This window comes from Gorilla gorilla, chromosome 5 (assembly GCF_029281585.2).
Source record: "Gorilla gorilla gorilla isolate KB3781 chromosome 5, NHGRI_mGorGor1-v2.1_pri, whole genome shotgun sequence".
Classification (NCBI taxonomy): domain Eukaryota; kingdom Metazoa; phylum Chordata; class Mammalia; order Primates; family Hominidae; genus Gorilla; species Gorilla gorilla.
In genome coordinates, this window is record NC_073229.2 from 58,353,875 (window position 1) to 58,376,153 (window position 22,279).

The 22,279-nt window shown below is 49.6% G+C and overlaps 1 protein-coding gene across 1 annotated transcript in view; it reads right to left on the minus strand.

Moving 5' to 3' along the window:
• LRFN2 (leucine rich repeat and fibronectin type III domain containing 2) overlaps positions 1 to 14,459 on the minus strand; it is a 199,111-nt gene extending 184,652 nt beyond the window's left edge. The window contains exon 1 of the mRNA XM_055389799.2: positions 13,861 to 14,459. The gene's annotated coding sequence lies outside the window, so the exon portion shown is untranslated. The remainder of the gene's footprint in view (positions 1 to 13,860) is intronic.
• Positions 14,460 to 22,279: the final 7,820 nt, after the last annotated feature.

Genomic DNA, 22,279 nt, shown 5'->3' on the forward strand with positions numbered 1-22,279 from the left:
CTTTTCTACGTTTAATCCCCAGCTAGTGGAAGGAGTGAGAGCTGGAAGTCCACAGAGAACCCTGGGGCTGCTGGTGGGCTCCTATAGTCAGCAGATGGGCTGTTAGCAGGTGGGCATGTTCATTCTGCAACAAGGTGCCTCCTCTACCTGCTGGGGGAAGGATCGGATAATGACAACTACATCAAATAGAATATTGGAGCCAAAGGACCGCACGAGCCCATGTCCTGCCAAACCTGCTGCCTGCATAGCCAGCCACCCCAGTGATGACTGAGACCTCATAAACTTCATATGAATTTGAACAGACCTGAAAATGACTGGAGGCATCCTGCCCATTTATCAAACACGAAAACAAGAGTGAGAAGCATCAGCTGAGAACTCCTGATGAAATCTAATCCTGCCTTCATCACTTACAAGCTGTGTGACCTTAGCTTAGGAATTTGGCCTCTCTGAGCCTCAGTTTTCTGTCCTATAGAACAGGTTTAAAAGTACCTGCCCTGACTATTCCAGAGGCCATTGGGATGAAAAATGAGACCAGGTACAGTTGGGGGGAATTTGGAAAGGATAGGAGGCAAGCTGCAGCAGAGTGGTCAGGAGTGTGGGGCACTGGGGCCAGATGGCCTGGGTGCCAGTCGCAACCCAGCCACTTCTTAGCTAGGTGACCGAGGGTGCATTACTTGACCTCTGTGTTTCAGTTCCCTCTTTGCTGTAATTTGCCTAAGTGACAGAGTTTTGTGAGAATGAAGTGGGACAGCATCTCTAAGCCTGCCAGAGCTCCATAAATGTGGGCAGCTAAGAGAGGCTCCATCCCCAAGAGTGTCTAGAATGGCTTAGGGCATGGCAGTGGATATCAGAAACAACTGGATTCAAATCCTGGCTCATCCATGCATTTGCTGTGTGACCTGGGTAGGGTGCCCAACTCATCCTAGTTGGCCTGGGACTTTTCTAACTTCAAAACTGAAAGTCCTGGCCGGGCACGGTGGCTCACGCCTGTAATCCCAGCACTTTGGGAGGCCGAGGCAGGTGAATCACCCGAGGTCATGAGTTCGAGACCAGCCTGGCCAACATGGTGAAACCCCACCTCTATTAAAAATACAAAAATTAGCCAGGCATGGTGATGCTACTCGGGGAGCTGAAGGAGGAGAATCACTTGAACCTGGGAGGCAGAGGTTGCAGTGAGCCGAAATCACGCCATTGCACTGCAGCCTGGGCAACAAGAATGAAACTTGTGTCAAAAACAAAACAAACAAACAAACAAACCACAACTGAAAGTACTGCATCCCAGGAATCCCCTTAGTCTCAGGCGAATTCGGACAGGTGGTCACCCTAGACTTGGAGCAAATCTCATTGATATTTTGAGCTTCAGTTTTCACATGTGCAGGGAGGTAATACCTACTTTGCAAAAGTAGTTGGGAGACAAAATGAGAGAATGCATATAAATGATGGTATAGACAAACACTTTAATAACATATGCCATGTGCCAGGTGCTGTAGCATTTTGTAGCTATTTACCATTTTATACTCATGACAACCCTAGGGATTAAGTATTGGTGGTAGCTCCATTTTACAGAAGGGGAAAGTGAGGCTCAAAGAGCTAAGTGAATTGCATGAGGGTACACAGCTCCTAAGTGGAACTGCTGAGATTTGAACCCAGCTGTCTGACTCCCAAGCCTGACTCACTGTGCTAGAATTCCTCTCACATATCAACTGCTCATCAAGTAGTAGCTATTAATAAGAAAAGCAACAGAAACATCAGCCTCGGAGTTATGCTCCCAGTTTGTGTCCATCACGGGGTGGGGGGTGGCGGGGAGTACTGGATGATTCTGAGGCCACAGGAAAAAGTATAAGCTTCACTTTACCTTTATACTTCACACTTTCCATAAATGTGTGGCCTGTTCCATAAATCTCAGGCTATGTAAATTTGGTGCATAATTGGGAGGCACTGCAGGTACCTGCGGCTCCAGAATAAAATCCAGGCAGCTCTGGAGAGAGAGCAGGGCCCTGTTAGCAAGGACAGAGTGAGAAGTGGGCAGGGAGCAAGCTTCACTTCACAGCAGGGCCACGGAAGTGCAGATGTGCAGGGCTGCACTCTGCCAAGGATGGCTCCTGGGAGTCATGGGACTCACAACATCCTCAGGCTCAGGACCCTTTTCCCCCACCTACCCCAATAAGGGGCATGCAGACAGCACAGGGGATCCCTGCTTCTCCCAAAACACACTTCGCCATGAGTGTGACCTGGGAGACAGGGAGATGAGTGTCTGGGCCATGGCAAGTAGCATATTGTGGCCTGACTCCAGCCATGGCAATGGGTCCTTAGGATGATGGAGGAAGTGGGGATGTGAGGATCTGGAGAGGAAGGACTCCTCAGGATGGTCCACACAAGACCCAGTCACCCCTCCCAACTCCTGCTCAGGAACCAGGCATCTCAGGCCACAGTGAGCAGCACTCAGCAGGGCCTCCTCACTGCTGTGCACTAGTGAGGGCGGGCTGGAACTGGCAGAGTGCGCAGAACCCCCAGCTCTTCCCCTGCTGCCCACTGGCTCACTGTGCTCCTGGGAGCTAAGCCCAGCTCCGAGGTGCTCCTGGGCTGCAAGCAGCTTTGCCTCTTAAACAAAGGGCAAGGGAACACACAAAGGCAGTCCTGAGAGAGACCCCATGGAGGTCAGGATGTCACCCTCTTTCCATGGACACAAGAAAGAAGGAGGGCAGATGGCAACCACACCACCCAGCCAGGGCTCCTACCAGCCTTACTCTGCGCCTGCCCTTCTGCCCTTGCTTGGGGGCCAAAACAGTGGATATTGGGGCCCTAACCATCTGTGGATATTGGGGTAAAGGAACTTGGCCCCTTGCCCTGGGGACATTTCCCGCTGTTGCAAGGTCCCCAGGCCTTTCCCCTGGGTGCAGTGAAAACATAAAGAAACAGAAGTCATGTGAGGACAAGAATGCCTCTTGTAGCACCATGAAGCCATCCCACCCCATCCCCACTCTCCCACCCCCAATCCAACTCAGGGATCACAGCACGTGACAGCATGCATCCTGGTTGAGAGAGGGGGCTCAGGAGCTGGCTGCTGGGGTTTGAATCCAGCTAATCCAAAGTTGAATTTTACTGTAATAGCTGTGTGACCTTGGGCAAGCTACTAACCCACTCTGAATCTTCATTCCTTCACCTGTAAAATGAAGTAATAACAATACCTACTGCACAGAATGAATGTGGGCATAAAATAAGTACATAAAGCTTATTTTAGAATAGCACAGGGCTCACAGCAAGCATTCAATACCCAGTAGCCATTATTATTATGGTATAATATAATATAATGCAAGCATGACCTGGTCATTCCATTAGCCTTCCTGAGCTACAGTTTCCTCGTGTTTAAATGGAGACAAGTCTGCTTGCCCTACTTCCTCACTGTCATGGGGTCCGAAGAAGACAGGTATGGCTGCAGGTAGAGCTTTAAAATGTATAAAGTGCTGTATGCATGGAAGGGATTAATATAATGCATCCTCCAATAAATACAAAGCAGCGTAAGCCTAATTCCATAGGGTAACATGATACAATGTAAGATAATACTCTACATTAAAAACTGAATTGGAGAGAGACAAGACAGATGGAGAGAGAGACGGAGAGGCAGAGAAAGGCCGAGCAGAACAGGGACAGAGAGTGAGGGCTGAACTGAAAGAGCAGCGAATCAATGTTGTACTGTAATTTAAAAACCAATATACAGTAAATATCAGCCTGGTCTTGCAGCGCAGCAGCATGGCAGGGCAGCCCAGCCTGAGATAACTCATGCCTCAAGCTGGGCCAGCCACCACTGCGTCCCACCGGCCTTCCCTGTAACTCATGATCCATTGCTCTCTCTCCGGAGCTGCCTGGATTTTATCCTGGAGCCGCAGGTACCTGCAGTGCCTCCCAATTATGCACCAAATTTACATGGCCTGAGATTTATGGAACAGGCTGATCACAGAGCCCTAGTAGGAGCTCAGGGCCTTGACTTCTCTCCCCACCCCAAGAGAGAGACACTGAGCTGGGGCTTTGGGTCCTGGCCAGCCTGGCTCTGAGCAGACAGTGGCTGGGAGGCCTGGGCTTCAGTCGGGTCCCACCCCCAGCTCTCCTCCTGTGGTTCTTGCTGCTGTCTCATTCTGGTCTTCTTCACCTTCCTGACTCCTCTTTCCATGGTCCCACACCAACCCTCCATCATCACCTCATGTCCCACCCTAGATACTGACCCATGCATGATCCGTTCCTGCACCCTGACACCCCTGAATTCCTAAAACCCCACCCCCACAAGCATTCCCTCCTCCAGTCTGGTTCTCCCTGCTGGACGTCCTCATTCCCTCTTCTGGGTCCTGGCCCAAGGCCCATTTTCTTTTCTTTTTGGATATGGAGTCTCGCTCTGTCACCCAGGCTGGAGTGCAGTGGCATGATCTCAGCTCACTGCAACTTCCACCTCCTGGGTTCAAGCGATTCTCCTGCCTCAGCCTCCCGAGTAGCCGGGACTACAGGCACCCGCGGCCATGTCCAGCTAATTTTTCATATTTTAGTAGAGACGGAGTTTCACCATGTTGCCCAGGCTGGTCTCGAACTCCTGAGCTCAGGCAATCCGCCTGCCTCGGCCTCCCAAAGTACTGGGATTACAGGCATGAGCCACCGCACCAAGCCCCCAAGGCCCATTTTCTTGCCCCAAATACTTTCCAAACCCTTTCAAACCAAAAGATCCAGGAGGGTCCCTTTCCTACCACTAGGAGCAGCCCTGGGACAAAGGTGTTGGGGTGGGTAGGAATATGGCCCAGGAGGATGTCTCTGGCTTTCTCCCCACACACCAGGCCAGGCTGAATCAGAAGGTTCCCAATCCAGATTCCCCGTCCCTTCTGTGCCCCCTAAGTGCTCCCAGCACAGCCCCGCCCTCACATAAGCATTCAACAACCCTATAAAGTGGATGCTACTCTTATCCCTATCCCCATCCCAAGGCATTCATGACAGCTTCAAAAGGCTTCAATACTCATGTCCCGTGGCCTAACTCCCATCCTCTGGGGTGCTGTGTAGAGGGCAGCCTGCTTCTCCCCATTCCATTTCATGTGGACCCCGCCTAGTTATGCAAGCCTGGAATGAGATCTTCCTTCCCCACCGTGGTTTATTTTCCCAGCAGTCTGATCCCAACATGCATAAGGGCCAGGTGGGAAGGCCAGTCCTGAACTTATCAGCTATCATCATCCAAAACCCTCTGCTCCAAGATTCTTGTGACCCCTCGCCTGAATGCAGTGTGGCTATAAGGTACAATGAAAACCCCATCAGACCAGAAACCACTTCATAACATCTGTGCCTCAGTTCCCCTTTATGCAAAGTGGTTATAATCATAATGTCTATCCTGACTGCCTGGTAGGATTGTTGCAAGGGACAAATGAGATCATGTGGAGATTCCCCAAATTAATGTCTAACTTAAGAGATGGTTTGTTGGAAAGTTGTATCAGTTAAGAGGGTCCTCAGTGGTATTTTCCTAAGTATGGTCCTCTCCATGCTTAGAAAAATACCACTATTTCTACTACTACCACTAATAGCTCACACGTATATATTGTTCAATATGTGCCAGGCACTGCTCCAAGTACCTTATGTATAGTAGTTCATTTAATTTTCCTAACAACCCTGTGAGGTGGGTACTATTATTATCCTCATTTTGCGGATGAGAAAACTGAGGCACAGAAAGAATAACCCACTCAAGTTCACACAACCAGGAAAACAGAACACAATGCAAATCCTACAAATGCAGGCACAGGTACACACATTTCTCCCTGTGAGAAAGATGCTCCATCCACGAATTTTGGTGCCTAAATGTTCCCTAATAATGTGCCTTGTGTATCTGCTTTGTCCTCCTCCTTAGACATAAACTTCCCAAGGACAAGGACTGGTCTTTGCTCATCAGATGAAGACTTCCCAAGCATCAGGGATCTGCTTTGCCCGTTTGCAACCACTCTGCGATTGCAAGCACAATCCCTGCCAGCATCCTCATTCACAGATTCTTGCCCCTCAACAGCCTGGGGAACCACCCTCTCCTCCAGGGCAATAGCCCTTATTGTCATGTGCTTAGAAGGTGTGACTCTGGACAGAGAGTCCAGGATTTAATGTCTATTCCAGGGGCTCTAGCCTCAGCTCCCCTTCTTCCCAGCTCAGCCCCTGTGACATAAGTCCTCAGGCAAGGAGGAAGATTAATGGTTCCTTTCAGGCCAGCTGTCTCTAAATTGGGACGATGACCCCAAATCTCTTCATCCTATCAGTTTCTATTTGGGTAAGATGGTAAGAAGTCAGCTTAGCGGTAGAGCAGGGTGGGAAAGCAGCTTGAGAGCCTGTTTCTTAAGTGGACTTCATTACCATCACCATATAATCACCATCATCATTATCATCATCATCACCACCACTATCAGCTTTACATCAAGCAGTTAATCATGTGTGACCTTGACTGACTCCTAAGCAACACACACGAACACACACACACGAGAATGCAGGTGAAGGGCTGCACTAGAAATCAGCCAGAACTTGGAACCGCCACCCCCAACATAATCAAGTCCTGGGGTCCACAAACAGGGCTGGAAAAAGTGCAAGAGAAGAAGTCAAATGATCAGTGAGACTGAGGGCTGCCTGCACACAGGGATTGGAGAGGTAATTCACCTTTGCAGTGTCAGGCTCCCTGGGTGGCACGTAGTAGGCATTCAATTAATGCTTGCTGAATTAAACTAAACAGGGGAAGACTGCTAGCCATTAAGTCGTGAAAGGGATGGGTGAAGAAGGATGGGATTGCTTACCACATCTTAAAGGAACAGGGCCTTAAAGTTTGAAGGAAGTGAAGGAAGCACTTCAGAGCGAGCTAAAGGAAACCTCACTGCCATGGCAGGCAGAAAAGCACAGAAGCTATAGCCTCAAGAGGTGAGGTGGGCTGAGACTACAAAAAAGGATACATTGATGATGAGCGTAGCTTGATCCCATCATGAGAAATGGCAATGAGAGTGCTTATTTACCTCGACCCTAAGGATAGAGGCAGTCCACCCTTCTCCCACACCCTATTTTGGTGATAACAAGTCAGAACTGAAACTGGAATGCCCATGGGCTGCCCCAGGGTGGTATTTCTCACTTGCTGGAGTTTAGTGTGAATAAAAGCTTCTAGCAGACTGAGAGCCAGGAAGGAAGACATGATCACCAAGAAGCGGCTGGAGTATGCACATGTCCTGGCTGAGAAGGATAGAGGATCTGGTCACCCTTTGTCTGTGTGTGAATCTCCCTGGTCCTTAGTTTCCCATCTTTAACCAGGGACAAAATATACCCTTCCTGTCTTCCAGGGTTGTTCTACAGAGCAGAAATTGCTACGGCAGCTCCGAAGTGATAGGTGAATCTCTGGACCGGATCCAGAAGTCTTGGCACTCATCCTGACCCTGCTACCTGCAAATCCAAGCCAGTTTCCTCAACCTTATACAGAAGAAGACATGGTTTTGTCCTCCTGAATGAGGTCAGAGGGCTATAGGAATGACAGGAGGCCATGTATTGACATGCTCTCTAAAGTAGACAGTGAGCTGGAAGGGTTGAATGGCACCCGCCCATGTCTTTGAGGGAGAAGCCAGTGCAGTGGAAAAAGGGAGTGTGTGCATGTATGTGTGAATATGTGGGAGTGTTGCATTTGTAAGAGAAGGTATATGAACTCATGAACGTGTGTACATGAATGTGTGCATGTATGAATGTACAAGTGTGAGTATTTGGGAGTGTGTATATGTATGTGAACGTATGTGTGATTGTGAGCATAAATGTGTGTGTGTATAAGTATATGTGTGGGCATGCAAGTGTGGATGTGTGTGAGGTATGTGGACATGTGTACACTGGTGGGTGTGTGTGTGTATGAATGTGTGTGTATGTGCACATGTATGTGGTGGAGTGGGGAGGAAAGAGACACCCTCATTCAGACAGCAGCCCTGGGATCCTGGTCATTCCAAACGAAACCCTTTTACAGTGTTTGGTCATAGACTAGTCAGGAGCACGAAGCAAAGAAAAGCCTCAGGTCAGTGCTGTCTGGCAGAAGAGGATGGACAGGAGGATGGAGGACCCCAGCCAAGTAACTTCCAGGGCCTAGATGGCTCCGCAGAGATGTCTGCTCTGAGGCTGGATCATGGACTCGTAAATCAAAGGATCAACCTCCTGAACTGAAAAGGCCTTAGGAGAGCACACAGGCTCTAAACCACAGGCGAGGACAGGAAGACAAAGGGGATGGCCAAAGTCACACAGCAAGTTACGGGCAGAGCTAAAAGGAGAGCTCATTCTAGGTTCCTCTGCACCCCAGCAAGCATTCTCTGACCAGCCGTCAGTGCCTTGTGCTACAGGAGGACCTCTAACCTCTCACCTCCATGACCCCAGATCCCCATCCATCCTCCCTCCCTTCCGCCCCAGGGGGACATTTCTAGGTATTATAGTGGCTTCATTACTGGAAAGGTTGAGTCAAGGAATCAATTCTACCCATCCAGGAATCTTCAATACCTTTTTAGAATGACAAGGCCTCATCTTACAGTCATTGTTAGGCATTTTTAGGGGGTTCCAGGAGCTCAGAAAGTCAGAAATGCCTTTGCCTTCACTGCCATCATCCATTGCTCTCTCACTAGGTACTGAGACCCTGGTATGGCTCATTCCCCAAACTTCTCCAAGTCCTGCAGGCTGAGTGGCCACATTTCATATGTTTTGGGGACCAGAGAGAGCCATGTAATATCAAGGCCTACTTTACAATTATTCTGAAGTAGGAGCCTCCACAGACCCTAAGTATTAGCTGGGGGACCCCGTGGTTTCTTTGACTAAAGCCGCCTTAACAGGAGAATGAAAAAAAATGGGGTAGCTGGGAACAGAGTACTACTTTTGGAGAAAAGGAATAGGAAGTGAGTCCCTGGGAAGAAGAAATGAGAGGGCCAAATAGACTTTGCATCCCCAGGAAGTTTATTAGAGATCTGGGTTAAGGCAAGAGGGAGCCTGCTCCTCTGTGTCGTCCTACACCAAAATGGGGTAGAGGAACGGATGTGTTGAGGGGAGAGGACCCAGGCAGGAAACATGGAAGGAAGAGGGGTTCAGAGATGCTCAGCTTTCTGCTTCTTTATGTTGTTTCTGGGCACGTGAACTGTAGCTTAGCTCCTGCTGGTGGGTGAATTAATATAGGACATGCCAATAATAAATGCAGTGAATTCTAAAGAGCCCAACTTATTTTGCAATCTCGTATGTTTTTGGGGCTGCCCTGTTAATATTGGAAGGTTGCCAGGGAGGCCCCGGCTCTCCTGCAGACAATCCCAAGCAGGTTGATAAATTACGAGAACACAGTTTTGTTCCTTAATCCAGCTTGGCACAGTTTAACACCTATATCTTGTCTCTATAGTTCCAGTCTGTTCCTCAGGTTGGTCTGGTCTCCATTAGGCTTGGCCCTTGGAGACATTCAAAAAAGCAGGCCCAGACCTGTTCAAATCAAAGATGCCCTGATTTTCCGTTGCATGAAAGCCTTGGGTCTTCTCTGCAGGGCCCCCATACCTTCTATACAACCCTCAGTTACAACGCAAGGAAATCACTCAGAAAAAAAAATAAAGACTGATAAATCATGACATGGGTAGACTGTATCCTTAATAAAACTTGCTTGGTGATTTGGACTCAATAGGTGAACAAGCTGAGTGGCCCAGAACATAGCTATTTTTGACCCTCTGTTCAAAGTTTAGCCTTGTGTTCTTGGGCAGTCAACCCAACACTGTCCCGACCTTCCATCTTGATAAAATGGAGATCCCTACTCAGGTGATGCTGACGCTGGTCCACAGACCACACTTGGGGTAGCAAGTTGCGAGTGCATCTGTCTCCCTCATTATCTTCTGGATTCCCCGTCTCACTAATCCACCTCTTCTAACTAACACTTGCCTCTGTTAATTTTAAGACAATGCATCCTCAGTGGGGACAATATCGCCCCCAAGGGGGCAAAAATGTGTTCTTGGTGGGGAGGCAAAAAAAGAAAACTTAATCTTTTGATATAAAAAGTACAGATATACATATATATAGTATATATAGACTTATATACACATATATACATATATATAGTATATATACACATATATACACATATATAGTATATATACACATATATACACATATATAGTATATATACACATATATACACATATAGCATATCTGTGGTATTAAAATGTAATGGGAGGGTGTGATTAGGGAAAACCCTCCAAAAATGCTTCTTCCAAAGATGCTGCCCATGTGCCCCTTCCTAGCTTCCTGTTACCGGTCCCACCCAATTATGTGAACCACAACTGCCCTGTTTCTGCAGGTTCTTAACACCCCTTTTCTCAGAAGGCACAGTGTCCACCTGCCTGGCCTGTAATCACTGGTTAACTGCAGTCCCACATAAAACTCACCCGTGAAAGTCCACCTTTAGTGCCCTGATACCTGAGTATAATTATATTTGACATTTTAGTGACAGTCTTAACGAGAAAGGGTCACAAATATAGCTGTGAGTGCTAAAGGGCTTGTCCAGTTTACAAAGTGCTGTCACACATGCTGCTGTGCCCTTCCAACAACCCTGGGGGATGACCATTAGCATCCTGTTTCATCAGTAAGAAAACCAGGCCCTTCCCTCAAATTGGATGTATCCCTCCCCCTACTACACAGATAGGACCCAGTTCAATCACAACCCCTGCCCAGGCCCCACAGAGCTGTATCCATTCACTTTACCTGGGCCTCACAACATTCCTGTGAGGTCACCCTTGGGGGAGTGGGCAACAGAGTCAAAAAGAGAAGACTGGGTGCTGGCGGCGGTTGGGGGGGTATTTTACATTCAAACCTCAGACAGGAAAGGGTGGCTGGTGATACTTGTAAAATGCAGAGCCCCACTTCCTGAGCAAATGTGCATGGCCATAAAAATCCAAAACAAACAAGAGAAAGGGAGGGAAGCAGGTGCCAGGGCCCCAGAGGTGAAATTTGCTCCTCAACCATCAATTCTCAAAGTTTTCTGGAGGGCTTTCTGGAGCCTTTTAACCATCAGCTTATGTCTGATGGCATCAAACCCTCCTGGCAGCTCCCTGGACAGGGGGAAGTTGGCTGTACTATCCTCCATGTCTCTGAAGAACTCTCCCTCCCTTCCAACCCTCCCTGTTTCCACTGAAGACTCTCCCAGATCTGAAAAGGGGTTTGGGGACTGCCAGGAAAACATCAGGTCATAATACATCTATTGGGTACATGCTATTGTTTTATTTTACCAGGTCAAAACACAAAGACTCACATTGTTAACCAAGATATGGCAGAGCCAGAATTTGAACCCAGGCCCCCAAGTTGAGGTTTCATTCCATTATATGACAACTCTATCCCTTCAATAAGTTGGACCCTAAAACTCCACCCCTACCCAAAGGAAAATCATAAAATGCTCAAATTGTTGTTGCTCTTGTTCAGAGTCCAATTCCACTTGGCCATCCCAGGTTGTTTATTGCTATATGTCTCTGCTTCCAGTCTAGCAGCCTCCCCTATCAGACTGTGAACTCCCTAGATGCTAATATCTACCTTAGGAAAGGGGAGTTTCTGAAAACAATTAATTCCAATTTCACTTCTCCACTGTCCCTGGGTAGACAGACCCCACGCCAGGAGCTTATAAGCCTCTATACATCCACCCTGCAAAAAAGGAGAGCAGAACCTGCTCAACCCCACAGGCTGAAGAGGCTTGGCAAACTGGCACTTGGAGGCCAGAATCCGTTTTTTTTTTTTTTCCTTTGGAGCTGAAGCAAAGATAAGAAGAGCAATTCCTCCTTCAGTCAAAGAAGGACTCAGTTGGCCAGAAGGCTGCCTGGTTTCCCCGGTGGCCCCACCCACTCTGACTGCATTTTCTTCCCATCTATCTTGCTTCTCCTCTTCAGCCTCACCTCCTGGAAGCTCCCAGCTCACCCTCTCTCAGGCCAGACTCCCCAGCTTCTCACGTTTCTGGGCCTGAGCAAAGAACTGGCACTTCACAGAAGAAGGAATCCTGAACCCCAGCCTCCAGCCCACAGCAGGCAGGCACCCAGTTCTTCTAGACAGGAGATGGAGCTGGGAGCCAACCTTCCAGAGGCTGAAACAGAAATGCCAAGTTTGCTGTTTGCATCCCCAGGATGAGGGCAGGAAGATAAACAATTACATTCCTAGTCAGGAATTAGACCAGAAACTCTAAATTGAGGGTTGGGCAGGGGGCCTGAGCAGAAGCATGTGAGGAGGCCAGAGGGAGATGCAACTCTGCACTCCCAGCCAGAGTCAGAAGGGAAAGATGACATTCCAGCATCAGCAGAAGGGCCCAGGCAGCTGGCATGGTCGGTGGAGGCTGACGGCTCCAAGTGCAGGCCTTTTGGAGCTTCTGAATCCTCCCTACAGGACTCTGACCCGCTTCAGCCTCTGATGTACCCCACAAGGAAATGACACCACCCTCAGGGCTCTACTGTGTGTGGCTATATAAAGCTCCTGCCAGAGGGCAGCGACCAGACCAGGGCACAACCCCAAGACCTAGTTCCCTTGCACCCCACCTTGAGTTCCAAATCGGCCCCCACACAAGAATAACAGCCCACATAGAACCTCTAGCCCTGGCCCCTGGGAACTTCACAGCCCAGGGAATGGCAGTTTCCTCCCTAGCTTTGCTCCTCCCCAGCAGCAGGGGGTCAAATTCCTGAAGCTTCCCCCTCCCCCAGTACTAGAAGGCCAATCAGGCCATGGAGGCCACAGCTGCCACCTCCCTGAAACATACACATGCGTACACACACACGCGTACACACACACACACACACACACACACTCCATTGTGGCCAGGGGAGGGGGTCATCATCTATAGCCATGCCTGTAACTCCAACTCAAGAGTGCAGGCTCTGACATGTTCCCTGTCCCTGCAGGTGTCTGTCTGTCTGCAGCTGTCTGCTGTCGCCGGGTGCATTTGGCAACAGTCTGGCTCAGTCCCTCTGCGGTCTCAACTCAGGCTCTCTTCTCCCTCCTGCTCTGGTTTTCAGAGGCTCTATCTCCCTAGAACTCTCTGTCTCTGTCCTTTGTACTGGGCTGATGGGAAGACGAGTAGGACACCTCCCTCAGAAGGTCTGTGCAAAGTAAGGCACTGTCCACCTCGGAACGGTCTACTGCTCTCCCTCCTCCCTGCCCAGGCCAACCTTAGAACCAGGGCAGGGCTGGGTGGGAGACAGAGACCTAGGAACCCAGGCATGGCTAATGCCACTTTCCATATTGCTTCATCATGCCATTCTGATGCCCCAAGCTGCACACACACACAATCCCCCTGATCTGCTTTCTGCCTGAGGCCAGCATAGGGTCCCTGAACCTGCTCTACCTGCCTCCCCAAACTGCAACCATGCCTTCCTTCCTCCCATCCGCTCTGCATCAACCCTTCTGCACTTGGCTTTACCCCACCCCACCCAGTCCACAGAGCTCAGGGAGTCCCCGGCGCCCCCACCTAGCCCCCAGCAATGGCTCTAGCCAGGCCTTGCATGTGCGGAGATGCAACAGAGTGGTCTGGCGGCAAAGTTCTCCTGCTGTTTTCAACGGTTCCATCCACCCGTGGCTCCCCGTCTCTCCATCCTGCTCTCCAGTCTCACATGGACCCCGCTCTCCCCGCTCCCCGCCGGAGTTTCACCCCCACTGTCGGAAATAAAGACTAAAGAAAGGAAAGGAAATCTCTCGCGATAAGGTTGGGCGAAAAGAGAAGGGGGTGTCCGCATGAGCACCTAGGATGCGGGGAGTCTTCAAGCGAAAAAGAAAGGGATGCAAAGTTCCCGGTTCCCTCGGGTGCGTTCAGCCCCGCGCCGAGCTCCCGCGGACACCGGGGATCGCAAAGACGCAGCGCCGGCGACCACTCACCTGGGCGAGGCAGCATCTACCCCCGGCTGGGAGGCACCGAGGCCGGCTCCGCGGGGCGCCCGGGCTCCCCGGCTCGGCCACGCATCCTTCCCCGCCCGAGACAGACTCGAGCTAAACCCTCCGGTGGCTCCGGCGAATGCAGGCAGATGGTGGCCTCGGACGTCCACGCGGGGAAAGCCCTGAGCCGCTTATTCAGTTATATCCATGGCATTTAGCAAGAAGAAGGGGGGAAAAGCACAACTTGTTCTCTTCTCTTCCAGATTAAAGAAAAATAATAATAATAATAATCCCTCCCTAGGAGGATGCCGGTAGGATTTTCCGGATCGAAGAACCCCAGGCATTCCCAGGAACCTCGGGCATCTTGGAATGTGGGGTGTCTTCAAGTTCAGACGAGCCTGCCGGGTTGTGTATGTGTGAGTGTATGTGTGTCTCAGCGAGAGGGAGCCAGGCACTCACACCCACACGCACACACAAACACACTCCCCCGTACTCCCCGCATGCACACTGCCCCCCACGCGCGCGCGCATACGCGCGTACCCGGTTTCTCTCTCCGCTCCACACACACACGCACACACACACACACACACACACACGGATCACACGCTCCAATCTGGGAGGGAGTCGGGCGGGCTGCGGAGACAGCGCAGGTCCAGCGGTGGAGAAAACACAGCGGCCAGAGGCGCCCAGGAACCCGGCGGCCGGGCGCACCGTCCCCGCCGAGCTTTCCGGCGCGGCAGCCCCCAGTGGCGACCCGCGGAGCTGCAGGAGCCGCAGGCAGCCTCTGCGCCCGCTACCCTGCCCGCTGCCGAGCGCACCCGCTTCCGAGACGACCAACACCGCCGCGGAAACCAGAGGGATTCACGGTCCTGGCAGGGGTGGCGCGGGGACGCACGGTGGGGCGGGAGTGGGCTGGGGCCGCGGTCGCGGAGGGAGGTGGGCAGGCCGCGAGCCCCGGAACCGGGAGGGCGGTCTCCGCGGTCCAGCGGCACGGGCAGCCCCTGCGGAAGGCGAGCCGGGCGGCCAGGGCTGCACCTCTGCAGCTGGCGACGGCGCTGCCACCTCACGTGCTTAGCGCGCCCTGCAGCCGTCAGCCCGCCGCCTGCCGGAGGAAAACCCGACCGCGCCGGCCCTAGGCTGGGAGTGGGGGCTGGGACGATCGCGCCCACCCAGTCCTGGGGCCCAGTTCAGATTCTCGAATCCTGGTAAGGGACCTATGAATAACGAGCGCCCCGTGCACGCACACACACGCACTTTGACTTTTCATGATTATTACAAGAGTCAGTGAAGGGTGCAGTGGCGCCAAGTGTTTGCACAGCATCTTTACAACTCTTCACTTGTTTGATCTTCCCAGCAACCCTCATTTGGTGTATAAGGAAACTGAGGCCCAAAAGAGTAAAGTGACTTGTCCAAGGCATGTGGTAGGTAGTGGAGACCCTACTCAAAGCAGACTGTGAGCTTACAGTCAGAACACCCAGGTCTGGCCAGGGTCTCGTCTTTGGTTATCCTCTCTGCCCACTATAAACAACTAGTTACCAGAAAGGTAGGACCGTCCTCTGCCTTACTGGACTCCCCAAGAGACATTTCCTTCCTTCTGAAGGAAATGAAATTTTGAGATTCCTGTTGGTACTCCAGCTGGTAAATCCAGGGGCAGGAAGAATGTCAATGTTGCAATCCTTCTCTTCTCTCCTGGTGGCTAACACATCCCGTGCACCTGTCCCGGATACCCACAGGGAGGCACATGTGGCATGTGGATGTGTCTCTGCAGCCCAGGATTGGCTCGGCTGGATACATCTGTAACATACGACCCTGTCTCCTCTCTACACACATGCATAACTGCAGAAGCCGAGGCAGCTGGTCCTCATGTGTGCACCCTCCACATGTGCACCCCGGGAAACTGCCAAACTGGCATGCTGTAGATCCTTGAAGACAAGCCTCTCCCTGCAGGAATTCTGGAAAGCCTGGTGGGGGAGGGGCATGGCCAAGATGAAACTAAAGGTATATGGGGTGGGCCTTGGAGAGAAGGGATCTAACTCAGGAGCAGGGAGTGAGGGATAGAGGTAGGGAAGAGTCATGAGAAGGAAAGTAACGAGGAAGGAAGAGGTGAGTAAAAGGAGGTGTGGAGTAGAAACTGGGGAGGGCAAGTAGGGAAGAGGAAGGGGAAGGGAAGAAGGAGGGGAGAACAGCAGGGAAACTGCCTTACTCTTTGCTTACCTGAGGGCTTGCCTACTATTGGCGGGAGCTCCCAGGAAGAAAGGCTTAGGAAGAACCACAGCCCGGGCTCAAGTCTTTGAATTCTCCCAAGGGTTGGGGGCAGTGGGCTAGGTTATCTCCCCTAACCCTCAGTCACCCATGAGACAACCAGAACGGAGTGGCAGGGATAGGACCAAGCTGGCACCAGAGTAGAAATGGAGCTGCTTTTAGAAACCAGAAAAGCATTAGAATGATGTGAATGAGGGATATAGGAAGGATGGATCAATTTCTGCTCTAGAGTGAACCCAATACTCCATCAAGAAGTTTTCTCAAGTCAGAAACATGGATATTCCATGAAGAGCCAAGACCTGGGTCATTGGTAATTCTGAGAATTACTGGTTTATTTTTCTAATTACATTTGCCCCAACATAACCTGAGTACTGTGCTGGGGCACAGGTGGCCTGGATGCTCACCATGGCTTTGTATTAACAAGCAATGTGACAAGTCCCTTTTCCTCAAAGGGTTTGGACTGTGCATTTGCTAAGAGCCTTTCCAGCTCTAGGAACCCCCAAGCAACCTTGACAGATGGAGCAGGATGGGGACCACATACATCTTGGGAGGCCAAGAGAACACCAATCTACAGTCACCATTTACCATGAAAATCCCCAGAAGATAATCCACACTTGGATCATGAAAAGGTGAAAGATGGTGGATTTCTTGGCTCCTTGAACAAGCCCACAAGGACTGAGTTAGGGTCACTAACGTGGCACCTGGCTTCCTGTACTGGTTACTTACCTCAGAGTTGAGCCAGAGCTTCCCAAAGAGGTGATCCCATCATTCCAGAAGGGGTTGGGGAGTGAAAGCCATTTTAATAATGGGCATTTTGATTCTTCTTCGTGTTCATTCTGCTAAATAACCCTGTGATGAACATCTTTGTACCTAAGTCTTTCCCCACATTCTTGTTTTTGTGCTTAAGCTAGACTCCCTGAAGTAGAATCACTGGGCTGGAGGGTATGAACATTTTTAAGGTTCTTTGTACATACTTTTTTTTGTTTCAGTTTTAGAGCCAAGGCACTGAAGTGCAGGGCAGATAAATGATTTCCCAGAGAGCTCCCAGCAGGTGCTTAGGGATATTTTCACACACCCTTTCATGTCTCGATGTGGTAGAGAATGACTGTGCCTTGTGCTTTAGGCTGCACATCAAGGCAGCACTCCATCCTTGAATATAACTTCAATACCCCCAGTAAGAAGAAAGTTTGGGCTCCCTGCCACCCCCAATCAGGACTCGCCTTCCCCTGCAGGCCATGCCTGCTCTCCTTGACACCCCTAACCAGCCTTACCCTGTTGTCTGTATCTCTTGGTTTGTTCACTGGACTATAAACCCCAGACCCCTTGGCACACTTCTGGGCACATGGTTGGCTCCCAACCCTCACTGGCTAAATGGAATCACAGTGTCTGATCAGAAGAGTTCCCAGGAGGGTTTGAGGTAGAGAGGCACTCAGCCTGAAGAGAAGGCTGATTTGGCCTAGGCCTTTATAACCAATGAAAAGATGCCTTTGCAATGGATGATGGTGAGTCTCTCTTCTCTGTATTCACTGAGTATGAAAAGGAGAGGAGACTGGCTTTTTGCAGTGAAGTATTCTGGTTTGATGACAGGACAGAGCCCGGTGAAGCTATGGAATCCCAGGGTAGGGACCATTGAACCTGCTTCATTAAAGAAGGGGTGCAGTCTGTAATCCCAGGGTGTGCTAGATACACTTCTTAGAGTTTCCCTTGACTCACTGTGGCCTGAAGAGTGACTTTGTGGGCTGGGGAATAAGAAAGATCCTGGACAGTTTCATAAGGTCTTGGGATCTCCCTCCACTGAGTCTATTCCATGGACTGGATGCTGGGAGCCACTCCTGAATTAGCACCTCGTTCACTGAGCTTCCCCCAGGACCAACAGCCAGCCCAACCCCAGTTTATCCACAGGCCTCGGCCTTAGCCTCACAGAACTTGGACAAATTCATCCTCAGGAGCTGAGGGCCCAGCACCAGGGTGCCCTATCTGGAGATGAAGGGTGACGTCTTTTATTTCTGCAGTGTCTTCTACCTCTCCTCCCTTCCCAAATGCTGGATTAAGGAGAAGCCAAAATAAATTCTTATTAGTATGCATCTGTATTCCCAAATTCCTTAACAGAATGACTAACACCACCTACAGCCATTAGCTCTGGTTTGTTTTCTAAATCCAGTTTACTTTTCATCATTCAACCCTCTGTTTACCTCTTCCCCTCCCCTAGGCCCAAGGGACTCCCTTCACAGACTCACCCTTTTGCCCAAATACCAGGTCTGGGAGTAGGTTCCTGATGCATCAAAGGATCAGACAATACAGGGAAATCATAATCAATCAAAATAGAGGTCCTTAATGAGTATTTTTTGTTTGTTTGTTTGAGATGGAGTCTCTTTCTGTTGCCTAGGCTGGAGTACAGTGGCATGATCTCGGCTCAGTGCAACCTCTGCCACCCAGGTTCAAGCAATTCTCCTGCCTCAGCCTCCGGGGTAGCTGAGATTATGAGCATCCGCCACCAAGTCTGGCTAATTTTTGTATTTTTAGTAGAGATGGGGTTTCACCGTGTTGGCCAGGCTGGTCTCGAACTCCTGACCTCAAATGACCCACCCGCCTCAGCCTCCCAAAGTGCTGGGGTTACAGGCATAAGCCACTGTGCCCGGGCTTTGCTGAATATCATTTATGTACCTCCTAGCATTTTGCTAAATACTGTACAGGAGAAGAGAAAGAAGGAGAAGGCAGAGTTTCTTCCTGGAGAGAAAAGACACACCAATGCTGGCACCATGACTTACAGTCTATAAAGAGCATTCCCAAATATTACCTCCCTTTTTCATCACAACAATCTCATGAAATAGATCATTATCCCCATTTTACAAACAAAGACACTGAGTCCCAGATAGGTTAAACCTGACGGCTCCAGGCATTTAGAGCTATTGATTGATGGCACTGTATTTCAAACCAAATCTTTTGACTCCACATCCCAGGCTCCTTCCTGTGAACAAGACACCCTTTCTAATGCTAGCCTTGATGCCACTAAATGGTGAAATACCTGGTGCAGCCTGAAGTGCAGTAGACATGTGGCAAAGAGAAGGACAAGGTGTCCAGGGCCACACTGACGGACACACAGAGCTAGGATATTCTAGAATTGGGGACCGTGAGGTAGAAAGAGCACCAGAAGGGAAGATAGAGGAGCAGATTCTGGTTCTTTAGTGTGACCTGGGGCAAATTTTCCTTTCTCTGGCCTCATTTTCTCCATCTCTAAAATGAATCTGGGATAAATGGTCTTTGGGATTTAATGAAAAGCAATAAAGAAAGCCACTCAATGACGAACTGAAGACAGCAGATGCCACTGACTTCCCTGGCTTTCTACCTCCTGCCAGGGAAATTCCTAAACCTTAAGGGTGGTATTGAAGTGGAGAACACTATGGGTTGTGGCAAGTGCTCAGGCGCATCTGGGAAGCATCACAGCCCTTAGTGCCCCAGGGCTTCACTGGGCCACCCTGTTCCCCAGCTCAATTTCCTCTCCTGCACATAAGGCATTTAACAGTAAGAGTGCCAGGACTGTAGGCCAGCCACTCCTCTCTGTCCTGGATGAGGATTATTGTATTTAATTCTCAAAAAACTCTAGCAGGTAGAGTTATTATTCCCATTTTACAGATCTGGAAACTAAGACACAGAGAGGCTCAGTAACTTGCTAGGCCAGTGAGTTGGCAGGTGGCAAGGCCACAATTCTAATCTTGACACTCTAACTTTAGAGCCTGTTACAGAACTGACTGGTTGAGAAGTAAACTTGTTAAAGGAGAAAGAATAAAAGGAAAACCACTATCTCAGTCTCCAAACTGGACAGGGCAAATCCTCCTCTTTTCATACCAGCTCTTACTCCCTTCCTTTACCTCTCCCTGACTCCTTTTATGTATTGTTGAAACATATAGTCATAGTGTATGGTTTGTTTTATAATCCAGTCAACTGCGGAAGCACAGCTATCGTCATTTATGTCCCTGCCTTAGCATCCTTCACCCAAGAGATTTATCGCAGCAGGAATTGACTGACTACAGAATTCTTTCCATTCCTTAATCAAGTCCTTGGCTTTCCTTTCAAAGGGACGTGGAGAATGGAGCAGAAACCAACTCATGTCTGCAAAACAGTAATTCCATTTAATCTAATAAAACTGCCTTTGTGGGTTCCATGTGAAAAGGACAGGGCATGATTAAGGGAAAGATAAGCTGTGGCCCCATCCTCCACTCTGGAAGAGCTGATAAGCTGTGTGTTCAAAAGGCTGTCATATAAGAGAATAAGGTAAAAACAGAAAGTTTGGGGAAATTCTGTATTTCAAAAAGAGGAAGATCACCTCAGAGCAGAGAAGACAAGACTTCAAGGAGTCTTGAAGGTGGATGACACTTGAAGGATGGTTAGCATTTTGGTAGGTAAAGCGAAGAGAAAAACCTATAGTCCAGGCAAAGGCAAGGCAGCAGGACAGTAAAGCAGCTTTGGGGGCATGAGGAGTTTTCTGGCGTGACCAAATCCCAGGGCAGAGGAAGGCCTAGAGGTCAGGAATGTGGGCCCTGATACAGTCTCTGGGTTTAAATTCAAGTCCCCCACCTCTAAGGGCAGTTACTTAAGGCCAACTACAGAACCTCTCTCTGCCTCCGTTACTTCCTCAGTAAAGCAGAAATAACAGTGACTATGTCACAGGGTGGATGAGAGGATTAAATGGCGTGAATGACTTTAGAATATTGAGTGGCTCGTAGTAAATTTTCAAGAAGTGTTAGTTGTTGTTTTACCGTGATTCTTACTAAGAACATAGTGGGAAGTAAGAGTGCAGAGTTGGTTGACACTACCTTGAAGACAAAGGCAATGTGTCTAGATTCCTTTCTGCAGGTAAATGGGCAACACTGCAGGGTTTTGAACAGATCTATGCAGGGGTTCCGTGGGTGCACTCCTAGAAGAAGGAACTGAAGAAAAGGAAAACAGTTATAAGTTAATTGCAAGAGCCCAGGTAAAGGGGAAAAATAGGGTCATCTCCAGGGCTATCGTGCTAACAATAGAAAGAGGTGAGTGTCAGAAGTAGAATGGACTAGACCCTAGAGGTGATCAGGTCTGGGGAAGAAGAGAGTGTGGTCAAAGCCACTTTATAAAATAAAGCCCACTGGACTGGATGAATGGTTGGTATCCTTTGGAAAGACTTGGAAGATGAGGGAAGGGAGGGGAAGATGAGAGAAACTAGGGGAAGAGGTAGAGAATAATGAGTTCCACATCAGATGTGTGGAGCTAGAGAGCTCAGGAATACCCAGATCCTCTTGCCCCGAGCATAATTCAACAAATGGGTCTGTAACAAATGGTCAGGGGTAGAATGGAGGCAAAGGTCATATAAATGGAGAAAATCCACATGGAGAAAATGTAGGGTGAGAGGGAGGTGGGGATTAGAACCTAAACTTACTCAGCTTACCTCCATACATGGTCCTGTGCTAACTCTTTTACTCATATGATCTGTGATCCTTCCTGCAAGCAGAAATTGGTTAGCCCATTTTGTGGATAAGGAGACTGTGGCTCAACAAGGTTACAGTCACTCTGCCAGTTAGGGTAGCCAGGTAAGGAAACAGAGAAGCTCACAGAGGAATCAAGGAAGAAAGGGGCCTTGGAGCTTTGTTTCACAAATATTCCATGCCAAGGCTCACATAGAAAATGGTATTTATATGGCATATGGAGGATAAATAGAGAGGCTGCTTTTCACCAAAGATGATTTGCCCTCCAAACTCCCCTGACTCCATGTGGCTAGTCCTAGTACTAAAGGAATGATCTCAGCACAGCAATATGCAGTGGTGATATTAACAATATCTAACAATTGGTACAACCCAGGTACCAACCAGCAAGAGCAGAAGCTCCGTGCCACACCAAACATCATTCTTTCTCTGCTACATAATGAGGAGGTCCATCTTGGGGTCCTGGAACAAGGGCTTGGGTAGCCAGGTGGGGGAAAGGGACACGTAGGGTGCTCGGGCAGTGAGACAGAAGTATTTCTGTATTTTAATCACCCATATGTCTGAATGGCTCATCACAGCCCAGCCTGGGACCAGTCTGCAGCACACTCGTGAGCCATACACACCAGCTGGACCCCTGGCTCTGAATCTGGTTAAATAATGTATGTGACCTGGCAGATGAATATGTCTAGGAGGATGGGGACTGG